This window comes from Cupressus sempervirens, chromosome 1 (assembly GCF_028749045.1).
Source record: "Cupressus sempervirens isolate cs-2001-9-10 chromosome 1, ASM2874904v1, whole genome shotgun sequence".
Lineage (NCBI taxonomy): Eukaryota > Viridiplantae > Streptophyta > Pinopsida > Cupressales > Cupressaceae > Cupressus > Cupressus sempervirens.
The window spans coordinates 878,989,068-879,004,132 of NC_143118.1; the positions used below are offsets into that span (position 1 = coordinate 878,989,068).

The 15,065-nt window shown below is 36.1% G+C and overlaps 1 pseudogene; it reads left to right on the plus strand.

Annotated features, from left to right (window-relative positions):
- Nucleotides 1-10,129: 10,129 nt before the first annotated feature.
- The window catches only part of LOC149580628 (uncharacterized), a 21,918-nt pseudogene continuing 16,982 nt past the window's right edge, over nt 10,130-15,065 (plus strand).

The following is a 15,065-nucleotide window of genomic DNA, read 5'->3' on the forward strand; positions in this document are numbered from 1 at the left end:
TTTTTCTGACTTTATTTTGCCAAAAACTGTGTTCCCATAAAAATAGCGTTCCCGTGAAGCCTATCCTCCCGCGTTCCTGCGGAACTATATTCCAGCAGGATCGCAATGTTGACTCTGCTATAAATCCCATGACCTTTTCCCTCGATCTTGCTTGCGTGTTCCCGTGATCTCTCTAGCTGGTGATCTCGCCGACCCTTGGTCCTGCGGGATCGCATTCCTACACTATCCCCTTTTAACCCCTTTCCCACTATACAATGACCTTAACCTGCAGGGACGCGTTCCCACTACCTAAATCGCATTCCTCATTGCAAGGATGTGGTCCCGCTGACTTTATCCTGTTCTCGCATGACATATCATCTCAAGATCACTTTCCCACAAATGACTTTTTAAACCCTTGCATCCTCCCACTCGACACCATTTTTTGTGGGATCATGATCTCGCTGATCCCGCTCGCGTTCTCGCTGGACCTGTGCCTGCGGGATCGCATTTTTGCTTTCACGATAATGATATAACACATGCATAAACCAAAATCATGAAGAGGTTTTAGACTCTATCGATTGATCAAGCATCCCTCATACTCGTACTCGTCACACTATGTCTGCTCGGTGCTCTAGTTGCCCAATACCCGCCATCATAATCTCTGCTACAAAGCTCCTAATCAACAATATCTCCTCCTTAATCTGACTACAAATGACCCCTTCTAGCCCTCTCTTTGCCCTTTATAGCCCACCCCGGTGCCCTACCTACCCTTCTTGGTCATCCCACCCTTCCAAAACACATTCTCATCCTACAAAACCAACACCAAACAACTTTGTACACTTGTAACAAATCTTGATTAGCTATTTCACTGCATCCTTTAGCTCGATCTCCTGTCCCCAAGGTGTTCTCCCTCAGCTTAGGTACTCTTTGATGGATCCTTGTAGGATATAGCTTTCCTCCTATTGAATCTTGGTTCGTTAGTACCTCATCCTACCCATCTTGTTGGCAAACAATTCTCTTTTAAATTTTTGCTTTATTTTTGATTTGGCTTCTTCCCTTTAGGGTCTTCACGTATCTTTTCCAAACACTCTCCTTGTTCCCTCCACACGGTTGCCACAATCTTCCCTATCATGGTATGTTGCGCATGGGGAAATCTGAGCGTAAGGTCTTGATCCAATCTTTTGTTTGTTTCTCTTTTCTGCTTATGGGTTACCCAGTATCGGTTCCACGCTGCTTCCTCTGGGATTCATGTGCGATGCTGGGGCAATCCTTGCATGTTTTTTTTGTGTCTGTTCGTACGTCCTCTGAAAAGTTGGTAAAAAGGCCATGCTATACTTAGTAACCTTGGCCATTAACCAACATTCCTATATTAAATCTTCATGGCATGGGCTGTTCTGATGGCGTCCTCAAACTCTGACACCTTCCTCTATTTTAGACGTGACTTCCTTGTCCCTTGGCAGCTTTTTCTTTTAATGTCGTGACCTCATTTTTTATGTGCCTTTATCCATAAAATTAATAGCAATATTCCACACTTTACCTATTACGTATTCACTCCTTTTCATTGCATGTGGCTCTGCTATTTGCCCCATATCTATGGTCCATTGGATAAACTTTTCACCCGGCAGTATATCTTTACACAATCCTGCAAGAAAAATGGCTCCTTAGTTTTAAAATTTCTCTGCAAACGTTTCTCAGAGATTCTCCTGATGAAAGACAATTTTGCTGTCAATTTTGATGTTGCACGAGGGTAAAGTTTGTTTCACATCTCCTTTCTTTGCCCTATCTAAAATTTTTTTGACCCCCATTGAAATCACCACCTCACTGCACTCAAAACCCTTTCTGCACAATTCATGGCTAGCTTAGATGCTATAATAGATGCTAAATTTGAGTGTCTTTTCAGGTTGCAGTATGCATCATGTATTTGTAGTAAATTTTGAAACTATTTTTGATGCAGGTCTAGTTGGCTTCGAAGCATGCAAACAGACAACAAAATTCTTAACATATCATATCAGCTCACTGAAATCAATTGGACCCCATAGTGGGTCCGGCTAAAAAAATTTCATTTTTGCACGAATGACACCTTAAACTGATCCATTAAGATCTTCAAAGTATCTGACATCAAAATGGATCACAATTTGATCATTTAAAATTCATTTTATCACTTTCTGCCAACTGTCAAATTTGTTCCAGGAGGTCCATTGGCTGGCCTTAAAAATTGACCCAAACAACTGACAATGCTCTGAAAACTGGCACACTGAATCTTTGTTCTGCATACTTTTACCTCACTGAATCTCGTCTCACGATGAATTTCAGGTCAAAATATATTAACCATCAAATTTGCTTTCTCGGATTTATCTGCAAGCAAACACGTCAGAAAGCAATAAACTGGGTTTGGATTCTGCTCAGAAAATTGGACAAATGAACACTTGGGAAGACGAAAACTGGGGCATTGATTCTCTATCATGAGGACAATATGAATCTATAATTTGAGCTCATGAAGAATCACAGGATGCAAATGGTGGACGTTCAAAGTAGGCTACTCAGATATTTGCAACTAAGAACAGTGATTGAAGGTGATTTTAGCGAACAAAATTGGCCTGGAAAAGTGTGCAAACGGATTCGTCATGACCTAAAAACTGGCATACTTGGAGTATTTTTAGTGGACAATACAGGGGAACAAACTATCCAATCTTTCCAATCACAAATTTCAAGATATAACGTCACGAACAGGGGTACTGATAAATTTGCAAGTGTTGACACTAGTAAAAAGTCATAAATTGTGTTCGGAATTGCTTTTGAAAACTAATCAAACGGATTCATCAGGACTTAAAAATTTAAACATAGGAATTCTCTAACCCCTGGAACATAATTCAAAAATAATTTTTTCATTTGGGTCAACTGGGTCAAAGATATGATTGGTCGAACAGGGCTTCTCGAAAATGTGCAGAATATGCAGATTTACAAAATAGGCAACTAACCAACTTTGAGACATTCGAAACCTATTCAAAACATGTCGAAACAACTTGAAAAATGAAACATAGGTTCTTGGATATGCATACTAAAATTCCTCAAATCGGAAAAGCATAAAACATAACCAGGTCAAAGATATTCAAAGTCAAACATGTCCTCTGACCACTGTTTGATACTTAGGTAAAAATGCAGAATTGAGACGCACTCAAAAGGAACTTCGCTGAATGGCTCGAGAAGTCAATCTAACATTACAAAACACATAGGTGTCTAAAAAAAAGGTGTTAGAAACATAAAACACCATTAGGCATTATTTCTATAGCCGGGTACAAACATGGAAATACATTCATAAGGGGTTGAAGTAACTCAATGTTTTGAATAGGCACTCAAAACAGGAATGCAATTTTGAGTGCCACCAGTGGCTCTGTTTGGGGATGCATGCCCCTTATGGGCATGGCAGATTTCAGATCTCTGGGAGAAGCAGACCACACACTTGAACTTCAAAAACTTCTCCCGAACAGCTTTATTGAAAACAAGAAACTACTCTACTATGTACAAACAGTGCCCCCGAACTTAGCAGAAACTTTTACCTCTGTCATATACTTGATTTTCATTCATGTCTTCATGAGGTAAACTATAATTCTCATTTCCATTTGTTTCACCCAACGTATCAACATTTGCAATTAGCTCAACAGGCAAAACAAAACTATCATCATCTTCATAGTGCGTATAAAAATAAAACATACTTTCTTCATCTTGCCCACTATGAAAATATGGATCAACATGATCATAACAACTAATATCAAACTGAAAATGATCACTACTGACTGTGTCATGGATTCTTTCAACTGGAAACACAAAGTTCTCATATTCAACTTCATTCAACGAGTTACATGGAGTAGATTGTAACTCACCTTGTGCCTCCGTAAATGAAGAGTATGTGAAATCTGATTGTTGCCTACTTGCAACCATTTTACTCATCGAATCAGATTTATCCTTTGCTGAAACCTCTTCATATTCAAACAACTGATTAGTCACCAAAATTGAGAACTCATTCTGAAAGTACTGATCCAAACTATGTTGATCACTGTCATCTTCATCATCAAAATGAAAGTCAGAATACACCTTGAACTTATCTTCAGAAGACTTATCAGTGCATGAAGAAAATCTATAACCGGATTGACAACACTCACTATTTTCCACTTCACCATATGAAACATCAAAACAATGTTCAACAAGATCAATATGACAAGAATCTGAAACAGCATTGAAATTTCCTTCATTAACATTCCCTACATCCAGCAAATCATCATGTGCAAAAACATTTGAGGTTCTATTATATACACCTCCAAAGTCTAACCAAGATTGTTCGAATTCTACCTCTTTTTCCACATCAAACTTTGGGGAATTGATTTGACTGAATGAGAAAGTATTATGAGAGAACATATGAAAATCCTTAGAGATACTTACGTGCTTTTCAAACTCACAAGCCAACAAAACAGAGATTTCATCAGAGCTCAAGAAGATTGCCTCACAAATCTTCTCCTGGCTGTGATTGTCATCTGGATAACATGAAGAACTTACAACAGGCAGATGATTAGTGTAACAGTCTGGAAAATCAGAATTATTACAACATTCTTTCTTATCATGGCAATCATCCCCCTTACTGCTGTTACAACTTTCTTCAACTTCATATGTACTGTAACTTAATTTATCTTCTCTTTTATATCCATCTTTTTCATGTTGATTGCTATTACTTGATTCATTAACATTTGAATCCACCTCTTCACAATCGAAAGACAGATTATCTTGCTCTACAGACTCATTGTATTCATTACTACCTTGGCTTTTAGCACACTCATTATCATTAGGAGATATTTCATGAAATCTATAATCACCACTTTCCATCTCCTCAAAGAATTTTTTAGTCTGCAAAATTATTTGTAATCTTATAGGTGCTGGCCAATCGACTAAATTGGGTACTAGAACATCAAGGAAAATATTTGGCAGGGAAGATTCCTCAGGTCTACAATGAAAAGGCATCTTACTGATTACTGACTTAAGCCTTAAATAACATTGTTCGGCACTTAAACCTTGAGTACTCCCTACCTTAATTCTTATAAGATTTACAATCCTTTTGTAAACCATTGTATTCAACATAGTAATGTTATTACTCACAGTTTCTAAACTCTCAGAATTTGGCAGACTAATCTCAGATCTAAGATCTGACTCCATCTTACAACAAACTTTCTACCTCTTCTTTCTAGTGCTGAAAATCACTGAATAGAGGCAACTTTTTTAAACACTTGACTTCATGAAAGGAAAACATGAAAATCAGAATACCTCAAGTGCTGATGCAAAACTTTGATCTGCTGATTTGGCATAGGTGCAAGACTGAAAAACCTTTACACCACTGGTCAAAACTTTGTAGAGTCGCCACCTCTTTGCAAGAGGAAAATAATAATCACTGCTGTGATTCATTTTTTACATTTCATTTATTTATAACAATAGATTGCAAATAGCACTTAAAACTTATCAAGAATTTAAAACTTCTTTTCCAAGATCTATCAACAGTCTTAGATTTTCTCATACAACTGAAAGTCCTTCAAGATTTTGCAATGAAATCAACTAGGAACAAACTGGTACAGATATTTGAGAGTCGCCACTCACACTTGGTGAGAAATAAAACATAAATTGTCACTTGACAAATCTGAACCAGACCTTCAATGTAGAAGAAACTTGCAGATCACTGACATCCTGAAAAGAATTTTCACTTTATAAATGAATTCTTGACTTTGAAACTTTCTCAATAGTATTGGCAAACTAGACTGATTGAAGATAGACCTATGACAGTCATAGAACACAATTTTCATCCAATTTTACAATATATTGCTGATAATGAATAAAGCTTAATTGGGGAACATGAAACTTCAGCAAGGAAAAGGAACACATCTTGCTCTAAATTTGCTGTATCCAATCCGTTTCATGGTAGAGATTTTGGTTCTTTCTGAATGCAACTCCCCAACAGAGTCATCATTTTGTTGGAGTTTGAAAATGTTACCCATTTCCAATTACCCTGATGAGAATATGACACATCTAGGGGTAGCTAACTCCCATTATCAACACATCCATTCAGACACCAGGCCAACTATAAGGCATGACCCTTCTTCTTCTTCAGGCTCTGCAAAACCTATGCGGGTGAACCTATAGATTCCTTATATGGTACCAGTTATCAAAGCATACACTGAATCTAATACAAAGCAGATAGAAACCCTTATTTATCCTAATAACTTATGAAATAACATATATCTGCAGTAGCTAGATGCAAAACAATGAAATTCATAGGCTGAGTGAGGGCATTCTGTTTATAGCTCTTTAACATGAAAGGGAAATTCATTTGATTAAAAATGTTGATTCAACAAAACTTCAAAAATGCAACAGTATAACCAGTGATCCTATAACTAATCAGTGCCTACTCCATTGGGCAATTCCATGAATTCAAAACATACATCTGTGACATCAGGGCGTATCTCATATACCCAGACATCAGATCTATCCAACCACCTTGTGATTCAGACATCAGTGTTCATTCAAGTCTCATTCTCACAAAATATCCTTCTCAAACAACCAGTAACCTTGTTTAAACATATTGAGCATTTACTTGGCCCTTTGGTCTAACAGCAAAATACATCAAACATACAACTTGAATGGGATGCAAATGAGTCTTAGATCTTTGTTTCAAAATCACATAAGACTTACAGATTGCTGAGACAGGAGACAAGAACCAGAACAAAACTAGTGAAATTGTTGCTCATATGTATTCATTTCCTTGAAACTATACATTCAGATGCATAAAATTAAAACATGAAACAACCTAATATCTCAGAACTATCTATATTATCTCTACAATGCTGTTCACATGAGAGTTTTGCTGAAGAAAAATGGTGTCACAATCATAGAAACATGTCAAAATACTGGAACCAATGGTCTCACAGTGCAAAAATTGGAATCCCCAATGGTATCACAGCAATGAACTTTTTCTTCCCAGAAACTGGAACCCTTCAAATGGAAGCAAGAAAGAAAGATATAGAAGAGAAAGAAATCTCAGATCTATTCTGAAGACGACAAGTGTCCATTTGAAAAGCAATCCTCTGTAACTAAAAAAACTTCTTTCTTCCATCTCTCATTCTAAACTAATCTTGTTTCATCATTTCTGTTACTGACTTGCACAATATCTCTGTTGAAATGATGCAACATTGTTGAGTCACCACAATATTTGATTTACCCATTGAAATGCTTGGCAAAAATCGGGTTAAATTGAGTGAATGTGAGAGACATGAACTCCAACCGCATTCTTACCAAGTTTTACTGATCCCCTAACTGGATTTTTAGTCTTTTACCCGTTCCATTGAGAAAAACCCCAAAATTTACGTTTTTGGCTATAACTCAAGCCAGGAGGCACCTGTGCAAGAACCAACCTCAAAATCGGAAAATTCAGCTCTTCCCAGTTCTGGTGGTATATTGGAGCATCTATTTTGGACAAGATTTGGCCCAGATATAGCCCTCTGAAGTTCAAGCCTCTGCTCATGTCTCTATGACAATATTTCACAAATATATGAACTTTCAAAAGTTAAAACTATATCCGAAGTTCAAAATTTTATTTAAAAAAAATCTTGCACGTCAATTTGAAGGAGATAAAGTAAAAAATTAAAATTTTAAAATTTCTCAAACTTTTCCATATTTTTCCACCCGGGTCAAACTTCCTTTGACCACTTGCCACATGTCATCTTTTGACTGGTTCAAGCTTTGCATAGCTAGGTGCCACATCATCATCTTGCTTGCTGCCACGTCAACTCCACCTCACCCCTGCCATATCAGCCTCACTATCTCGCTATAGTTAATTGGCGAGCATCTTCGCATGGCGAGGAAACGACAACCCTTCGATCGAAAGACGTGTCATCATCTGGGAGCATCTGGTTTTTTTGGCGCCATGTCATCATGTTTGGATTTCCGTTCAAAATTTCATATTGACCCCACCCCATGTCATGCTGATGTCATCAGGCATTTAAGGTCAAATTGAATGGGGCCCCTACCACATGGGCTTGGCTTTCCAAAAGCCTTCTCTTAATTCATTTAGTCTTTTGTGTGAAAAGGTATTTAAAGTTTCAAAAACCTCTCACTCTGGCGAATGTGGGACATTACATTTCACCTCCCTGTGACTGCGATTTTTCTTCTTGTTAGCGTGGTGTGAGCTTCATCCTTATCATAGCCGGCTGCTTGCTTCTCAAGATGCGTGAGATCATGTGTTTGACTGCGTGTTCAAGATAGTGTTGGGTGATGCGACGCGCTCCCCTACCCACAGGTGGTTAATTATGTGGTGTTCCATGTTCACTAATAGTCATGGCTTTTGGTGCAACGGCAAATGGGCCCCACAATTGGTATCAGAGCCTGGTTTTGGCTTGGTCATGGGTTCAAATCTCCCCGGTGCCTTCTCGACCTGCGTAAGCACCTGGTATGCGTGTCGAGGGGGAGATTGTTGGGTGATGCGACGCGCTCCCCTGCCCACAGGTGGTTAATTATGTGGTGTTCCATGTTCACTAATAGTCATGGCTTTTGGTGCAACGACAAATGGGCCCTACAAATAGCTGCTTCCTTTAACGCCTCATTTTAAAAGTTACTGTTCTACGTGAGTGCTTTTGCTGAAGACGCTGCTTCTACCTCCATCACATCAGCCTCCACTTGCTAACGTTTTTCTTCACTTAAAATGTGAGGCTTCATCCTCTTTCATGGCGTGAAATGGGCTGAAAAGATGTTGCCCCTGCCCTCTTTTTTTTGGACTGGATGAAAATAACAACTTTTTCTCTTTAAAAGCGTGATGTACTTTATAAGACGTGTGCTCTTGATGTGAGATGCCTCCCTCAAACATGGATCTCCTTTCATTTTTCTGAGCCTGTTCTCTCCATTGCTAGGCATGAATGATTTTTTACAAGTGGTGGGCGACTTCTTTCTAATGTACTGCGGGTTTTGTGACTTGGCTAAGTTTCTTTTATGCCTGGAAGTGGATCTTCATGGCATGGGCTGTTCTGATGGCGTCCTCAAACTCTGACACCTTCCTCTATTTTAGACGTGACTTCCTTGTCCCTTGGCAGCTTTTTCTTTTAATGTCGTGACCTCATTTTTTATGTGCCTTTATCCATAAAATTAATAGCAATATTCCACACTTTACCTGTTATGTATTCACTCCTTTTAATTGCATGTGGATCTGCTATTTGCCCCATATCTATGGTCCATTGGATAAACTTTTCACCCGGCAGTATATCTTTACACAATCCTGCAAGAAAAATGGCTCCTTAGTTTTAAAATTTCTCTGCAAACGTTTCTCAAAGATTCTCCTGATGAAAGACAATTTTGCTGTCAATTTTGATGTTGCACGAGGTTAAATTTTGTTTCACATCTCCTTTCTTTGCCCTATCTAAAATTTTTTTGACCCCCATTGAAATCACCACCTCACTACACTCAAAACCCTTTCTGCACAATTCATGGCTAGCTTAGATGCTATAATAGATGCTAAATTTGAGTGTCTTTTCAGGTTGCAGTATGCATCATGTATTTGTAGTAAATTTTGAAATTATTTTTGATGCAGGTCTGGTTGGCTTTGAAGTATGCAAACAGACAACAAAATTCTTAACATATCATATCAGCTCACTGAAATCAATCGGACCCCACAGTGGGTCCGGCTAAAAAAATTTCATTTTCACATGACTGACACCTTAAACTGATCCATTAAGATCTTCAAAGTATCTGACATCAAAATGGATCACAATTTGATCATTTAAAATTCATTTTATCACTTTTTGCCAACTGTCAAATTCGTGCCAGGAGGTCCATTGGCTGGCCTTAAAAATTGACCCAAACAACTGACAATGCTCTGAAAACTGGCACACTGAATCTTTGTTCTGCATACTTTTACCTCGCTGAAGCTCGTCTCATGATGAATTTCAGGTCAAAAGATATTGACCATCAAAGTTTCTTTCTTGGATTTATCTGCAAGCAAACATGTCAGAAAGCAATAAACTGGGTTTGGATTCGGCTCAGAAAATTGGACAAATGAACACTTGGGAAAATGAAAACTGGGGCATTGATTCTCTATCATGAGGACAATATGAATCTATAATTTGAGCTCATGACGAATCACAGGATGCAAATGGTGGACGTTCAAAGTAGGCTACTCAGAAATTTGCAACTAAGAACAGTGATTGAAGGTGATTTTAGCGAACATAATTGGCCTGGAAAAGTGTGCAAACGGATTCATCATGACCTGAAAACTGGCATACTTGGAGTATTTTTAGTGGACAATACAGGGGAACAAACTGTCTGATCTTTCCAATCACAAATTTCAAGATATAACATCACGAACAGGGGTACTGATAAATTTGCAAGTGCTGACACCAGTAAAAAGTCATAAATTGTGTTCGGAATTGCTTTTGAAAACTAATCAAATGGATTCGTCAGGACTTAAAAATTTAAACATAGGAATTCTCTGACCCCTAGAACACAATGCAAAAAGAATTTTTTCATTTGGGTCAACTAGGTCAAAGATATGATTGGTCGAACAGGGCTTCTCAAAAATGTGCAAAATATGCAGATTTACAAAATAGGCAACTGACCAACTTTGAGACATTTGAAACCTATTCAAAACATGTCAAAACAACTTGAAAAATGAAACATAGGTTCTTGGATATGCATACTAAAAGTCCTCAAAGCGGCAAAGCATAAAACATAACCAGGTCAAAGATATTCAAAGTCAAACATGCCCTCTAACCATTGTTTGATACTTAGGTAAAAATGCAGAACTGAGACCCACTCAAAAGGAACTTCGTTGAATGGCTCGGGAAGTCAGTCTAACATTACGAAACACATAGACAGGCTAAAAAAAAGGTGTTAGAAACATAAAACACCATTAGGCATTATTTCCATAGCCGAGTACAAACATGGAAATGCATTCATAAGGGGTTGAAGTAACTCAATGTTTTGAATAGGCACTCAAAATAGGAATGCAATTTTGAGTGCCACCAGAACCAACAAAGGCCTTCTTGTGAATTTTCACATTAGTATTCAATTGAGCTACCTAGGCAATTGAAAAACAACCTGTAGCAATGGTAAGAATAATTTTATTATTCTTTCAAGAGGGGAATTTACATATGAAATTCATATTCATTGTCTCATGTAAAAATGACACTAAACATGTCTTCTTAGAGTTATGAGAACATTATTATAATTATCATGAAAAATCTAGACATTAACCATTTTTAACAATACAAGAATTATCTTTCTATAGTTACAACCCTTGGCTACTTTGATGAAATAAATGATCATTTTTCTAGTGCAAATTTTTTGGCATACAAAATCTAGTGTGACTTTATATTTTAGTTCATGTTATGGACAAGTGTGTTTTTCATATTAAATGATAGAAACATCATTGGTAGTTCTAGATGAAAGTCATTATTGTGGAAAGTCATAACAAAGGATATAATTACATCAACTAGAGAATTTACCTCTTTTTGATACTTGTTCAAACTATCATTAGTTGCACAAGTCTCATGACATAACATATTTAAGGAAAGTTTGTTGGTAGCTCCATTACATAATGAGAGTAGTTGTAGGACATGTTAAGTGTAAGGATCTTTGATAGAGATAAACTATTATAGCAGACTATACAAATTTAGATTAGCATACTTGTATCTCAGATTGATGGTGTTGTTTGAATGATGCATATGTTCAACTTTGAATAGAAGTATGTGCAATATAATCTTCAACCTTGAATGCCAATGGAGGACCGATGAACTTGTCTTTATGTTACTTGCAGGGAGAGGAATCATTGGGATTGTATATGCCTTGTTATTGATATATTTCCTAGCAACTACTTGACATCATTTATATATAAGAAGAAAGACCCATGTCCCTGTACATACATGACTCTATGTGGGAATAACTAATCAATAGTTTTGACTATAACAAATGTAATTTTTCTACTTTGTAATAGGCAACAGAAAAAATAACTACAAGCCATCAATAACAATAGTCTCTTCAAGGATAAGAGCCCAATACAGATGAAGTCATTTGATGAAAAATATATATTTTCATCAGTAAAACAGAGTTCATATAAATCATGAAATATTACCTTGACTAATGCTATATGTCAACACTCCCTCTTAGCAAGGGAGAAGTGACAAAATATTTAAGAAATACTAGAGTATAGAATATTTATACATAATACATTATTTGACTTTAACACTCTAAAATAGTGACTTGTCAAATAATTTTAATCACCATTTTATGAACACTATCATAACATATATTATGATCTCTCATTGTCCAAAACAATATCTAGAGTAATCATAATGCATCCATTATCAATGACTTTTGGCATATCCAAAACAAAACAATCATAATAACAGGCCTATCATTTGTCAGATCATCACCTTACAAAGATTACCTTCTGAATATATATGTCCATTAAAGATCATCACCTTTCATTACATATTTGATGCAACTAAATAACCATAGAAGCATAAACACGTATAAATTGAAATTTAAATTCAACATTCAACATTACAATTTAATCATACCAAGTTTTCCTTTGAAGTATTCCAACTTAACTTTAGCAAGAGGCTTGGTAAAAATATTTGTTGTTTTCTCATTAGTACTGATGTATTCCAGTTTGATAACACCTCGATCTACCATATCTCTAATGTAATGATAAGGGATTTCAATATGCTTAGACCAATTGTAAAAACATGATTAGTTGAAAGCTTGATACAACTTTGAATATCACAATGAATGACAGTGGGCTTCAGAGGCTTCTTAAACAAATCAACTAGTAACTTTCATAACCATACAACTTTGCTGGCTCCTAGGGAAGAGGCTATATATTTTACTTCAGTAGAGCTTAATTCGACTGAGGATTTTTTTCTACTAAACCAAGAAATCATCCCAGATCTAAGACTGAAGCAACATCCAAGAGTACTTTTACATTTAGAAGAGCTACCTACCCAATCAGAATCTGAATATCCCTGAAGATTGATTTTGACTTGATCATATTTGATTCCCATGCCAATAGTAACTCGTAGATATCTTAAGATATACTTGGTTGCCATTAGATGTATCTTCTTTGGTGCAAACATGAATTGACTTAAGGTGTTAATAACATAACATTTATCAGGATGAGTATTCACCAAATAAATAAGGGATCCAATGATCTTCCTATAGTGAGTAGGATCTATAGGTTTAGATTTAATCATATCATCCTTCAGCTCATGTAGGTTGACTTCCATAGGAGCAGTAGCTAGCTTACAATCAATCATTCCAAATTTCATCAAAATATCAATAGTATATTTTCCCTGATTTAGAAAAATGTAGTTCTCCTTTTGCTAGACTTCTAGTCCTAGGAAGTAGTGGAGAAGACCTAGATCTTTCATATCAAACTTTGATGTTAGTTCTTGTTTGCACTTTCTTATAATATGCTCTTCACTTGTGATCAAAAAATCATCAACATATAATACAAGAATAATCATGTCATCACCATCTATTGTGATGTATAAGTTAGGATCAACTTCATTCTTAGAATACCCTAACCTTGTTAGATAATTGTCTATTCTTCAATACCACACTCTGGGAGCTTGTTTAAGACCATATAGTACTTTCTTTAACTTACATGTGTGAGAATTTTTTTCATGAGTGATGAACCCTTCTGATTGCTCGATATAAACTTCTTCTTCAATTTCACCATTTAAGAATGTTGTTTTAATATCCATTTGATGAACTTTCCATCCTTTAGATGTTGCAATTGCAAAGATAGTCCTGACATATGTGTATCTAGCAACTAGGGAAAATGTTTATTTATAATTGATACCTTCTTTATGTGAGAAACCATGCGCTACAAATCTGGCTTTGTATTTTTCAATGTTGTCGTCAGGTGCATGCTTTATTTTGTAAAGCCATTTAGAAGAAACAACTAATTTATTTTTAGCTCTGGGTACAACATCTTGTACATCATTTTTAGTATAGAATTATATTCTTCAATCATTTCTTCTTTCCAAGATTTTCTTGATAAGGCTTATTTAACATTTGAAGGTTATGTTTTGATAAGTTCAGTTAAGAGCACCAAATAGCATGATCAATTTCTTGTTCTCTTGCTTTCTCTGATTACTTCATCTGGTTCAATGTGATTTTCTTCTATCATTTTCCTAGCCTAAAGTTTCCTCTTTTTATTGTTACCATTTTCAATATTCTCAAGATTTGAAATAGTGGATGAAGGAGGTTTAGTATCATTCTCCCTCTCATCTACTACTAGGTGATCTTCATCTATTTTAGTGACAAGTTCTATTTATGATTCATCGTTGTTCTTAGTAAGATTGAAAGTAATATCTTCTTCAAATTTAATATCTCTATTGATCTCAATTATTCTTTGACCCAGAACATACATCTTATATCCTTTGGTTGTTTCACTGTATCCAATGAGTATTCCCTTCTTTCTAGATGGTTCTAGTTTTGTTCTTTTCTATTTAGGAATATGAATATAAATAGGAAACCCAAATATTCTTAGGTGACTTAGATCTAGTTTGATACTCGTAAATACTTCTTTAGTAGTGGTATTTTCTAATACTAAGTGAGGACATCTATTTTGAATGTAAAATGTAGTGTTAGATGCTTCAGCCAAAAAGAAGTATGAAGATTTTGGTTGTGCATCATTGCTTTGGAAAATTCTATAATTGGTCTATTTTTATGCTCTACAGCTCCATTTTGTTAAGGATTATATGGTAAAAAAAGTTCCCTCTTAATCCCAATAGTAATGCAAAAATCTTTGAAAATTTTAGAGATGTATTCACCTCCATTGTCTAATCTTAGAATTTTTATTTTCTATCCTGACTGGTTTTCAACTAGAGCTTTGAATTCTTTAAATTTTGATAGTATTAAAATTGATTCTTTTTGTTTGAGGAAGTAGATCCGAGTTCTTCTAGAATAGTCATCAATAAAAATTACATAATAGAGGCACCCATTTAGGGAAGGTACAGACATAGGACCACATAGGTTAGTGTGAATAAGTTCAAGTACATATT